Here is a 3,395-nt window from a genome sequence, read left to right as displayed (position 1 = left end):
CAAAACTCTCAAGAGTTCACTAAAGAAAAAGTTGGAGGAAGCAAAGGGATGATGGCCCGAAGAATTGCCCCAAGTCCTATGGGGATATAGGACCACAGCTCGAACATCAACGAGGCATACCCCGTTCTCTCTAGCATATGGTTGCGAGGCAATGATGCCTATCGAGGTCGAAATTCCAACAATCCGAACTCACATTTACGACCAAAACTCAAACCACACTCAGCTCGAAGAAACCTTAGACTTGATTGAAGAAAAGAGAAACGAGGCTCAGCTGAGGAACGCTGCCTACCAGCAATGAGCTACCAGGTACTTCAATAAGAGGGTTCGAGATCGAAAGTTCGGTGTAGGAGATCTGGTGTTGAGACGCATATTTTTGGCAACACGAGATCCAGCAGCTAGTGTGCTCGGGCCAAATTGGGAAGGACCATACCAGATAGAGTCAGTCATCCGGCCCGGTGTTTACAAGCTAGCGAGATTGGACGGGAGCCTAGTACCACGAGCATGGAATGGCGAACACCTAAGACCTTACTACCAATAGTATAGGAAAAGTGTTGCCTGTAACCATGATTTTCTATCTGTATTAATTTGTCTACTTTTGAATTCCATCAAATAAAGATCTATTTCGTTCAATATGTTATGTCTCTTTTTATTTTTGCAATCTCTCTTAATTTAATAACCTATGGTCACACTCATAGGATATTAAAGGGGCATCATTGGTATATATACCATCAGCTTAAAAAATAAAATAACATGCACGAAATACAGACAAGTGTTTGGATGTAACCAGATGCACGAGCTTAGATAGTTTGGACATAACCAAATTATCAAAAACATACAAGTGTTTGGATGTAACCAGATGCGCGAGCTTAGATAGTTTGGACATAACCGAATTATCAAAAACATACAAGTGTTTGGATGTAACCAGATGCGCGAGCTTAGATAGTTTGGACATAACCAAATTATCAAAAACATACAAGTGTTTGGATGTAACCAGATGCGCGAGCTTAGATAGTTTGGACATAACCGAATTATCAAAAACATACAAGTGTTTGGATGTAACCAGATGCGCGAGCTTAGATAGTTTGGACATAACCAAATTATAAAAAACATACAAGTATTTGGATGTAACCAGATACACTAGCTTAGATAGTTTGGACGTAACCAAATTATCAAAAGATAAAAATGTTTGGATATAACCAAATATGCGAACTAGGTTAAAAATATAAGTGTATGGATTACAAACCAAGCACGAGCTTAATAGGTTTGGAACAAAACCAGCTGAAACTAATCGACGATAAGTTGGAGCCTAAACCTACTTTGAGACAAGTCAAGATCGAGGCTGGAATATCTTAAGTGAAAATAGTTTCAAACTCATAACCGAGGAGAAATAACCGAGGACAAGAAAAAGTAACTAGGCAATAAGATATAACTAAACCATTCGCATACATACCATACAAGTACTTTCGGGTTCATGGTTAAAGTAATATCCGACCTTGATAAATAACGAGATCGGAAGCGGATAATTCGAACAAACGATGCATGAATGCATCGAGTCTCGAGCCTAAATCTGAAATATGTTTGTATGAATAAATAAACATAAACGATTCATTAATATAAAATGTGCAAAATATTTCGAACCAAGAAATGTAAAGCATATGTATTAATATAAAAAGAAATTGTATCAGCCCCACGGGCATAAATTAAAGTAATTACAAAAATAAGGGGACGCGGCCCCAAGACAAGATTTCCCCCGAGATCAGATTCAGGAAGGAGCACCCTCCTTGGCCTTCTCAGCATCAGCAGCACCAGACCCCACAGGACGAATAGCATGAATATCTTCCTGACCACCTTCGGAGGCGGCCTCCCGAGCAGCCTCTTCCGCCTCGAGCCGAGCATTCCACTTATCTAGAAGCTTCGCCTCATGAGGACCTATGAAACTGGTATCAAGGTCTTCGTTGTTGGCCTACATTCTGTACATGGCCGAATCAACCTCCTGGTCCTTCTTCTCTTTATACTCAGCAAGGAGACGAGCCTTTTCACCCTCAATTATATCAAAGGTAGCGGCCTGGTCTTCTTCGAGCTTTTTGTTAGCCTCTTGGAGCTAAGTGTTCTCCTTCTCAAGCTCCGCGAGCCTAGCGTTTAGCTTCTCAATCTCGGACGCTTTAGCCTTAAGCTCCTCAGCTCCTGCCTCAAGCTTTTCATTTGCTGCCTTCAGGTCGTCACTCACTTTGAGTTGAAGATCCTTCGCTTCTTGAGCATAAGACTTGCTCGAATGGATCTCGTTGTTCAACCTATAGTTGAGATGAGCAGTAACGACAAGAGATTGAAAAGAAAAAATCGTCATTAACACCAAGACTGTATAAATATAACTAAGAAGTAGAAGAAAACTTACCGCGGCAGCAAGCTCGATACTCTTCTCATAGAAGGCAGTGCAGTCTCGGGCATTGTTCAAAAATTTCCATTGAGGAGCGTCGAGACTGCTGAAGCTCTGGCCGATTCGGGACATAACATCTGAACCCAGCATAGACCCATGGGGTCCAGCCGCATTGTCAATTACATACTCCTCGATGTGAGTAGAAACTGACAGCTTGTGAGCTCAAGAAGCAGAAGGCTTTCTGGGAGGTGGACCAAGTGTTGGCTGGACCACTACAGGAAGTTGGGGCTCGGCCATTGTGGAGGTACCGACCTGCGAAGTTGGTGCCACGATGAAGGCATCGACCTGCGAAGTCGACGCCACGACGGAGCTCATAATAGGCGGAGCTGGGGGAGGTGGTGTTTTCTCGGACCTCTTAGGGACTTTTGTGGGCCGGTCAATCTTTCGCGACCCCGCCCTGGGACGCTTGCTCCACTTAGAACCGCCACTCTCGAGGATGTTGTCAAGGTCGGAATCCATCTTGCCTGCACAATCACGCCACAATGTGAATCATAACAAAAAGAGGGAATAGTATATAAAGTGATTCATCATCGCATAGATATACAAAGTAATGATAGAAGAAACCTAACTGGAACTCTCCCCCGAGCTCGAGCTCGGGGACCATGAAATTCCCCCATCTTCAGAAGAGGCGGGGGGAGTACCTTCCCTATAGGTGGACGTCAACCTCGAAAGGTCCCTATAGTCATTGGTCCCATATTGGACGGCTATCCTGTCCCACACCTCGTTCAGACTGTACATGGTGTCATACTTCTCGAGCTAACTATCAAACCTATGAACTCGGTCGTCTACCCAAGTCCATATATAGAAGTGGTCCCTATCATCTGGGCACAAGACTAACCTATCGGGTCGGTGCTTTAATAAGGTGGGGGACCACATTTTCGAGCTAAGGATGTCTTTACCTTGATCATCCGAGTCTGAGCTCGAGGCTTCATCGTTAGCCTCTCTCCCCGATGGCGGGCTT

Source organism: Humulus lupulus, chromosome 5 (genome assembly GCF_963169125.1).
Source record: "Humulus lupulus chromosome 5, drHumLupu1.1, whole genome shotgun sequence".
NCBI lineage: Eukaryota > Viridiplantae > Streptophyta > Magnoliopsida > Rosales > Cannabaceae > Humulus > Humulus lupulus.
This window is presented reverse-complemented; position numbering follows the sequence as displayed.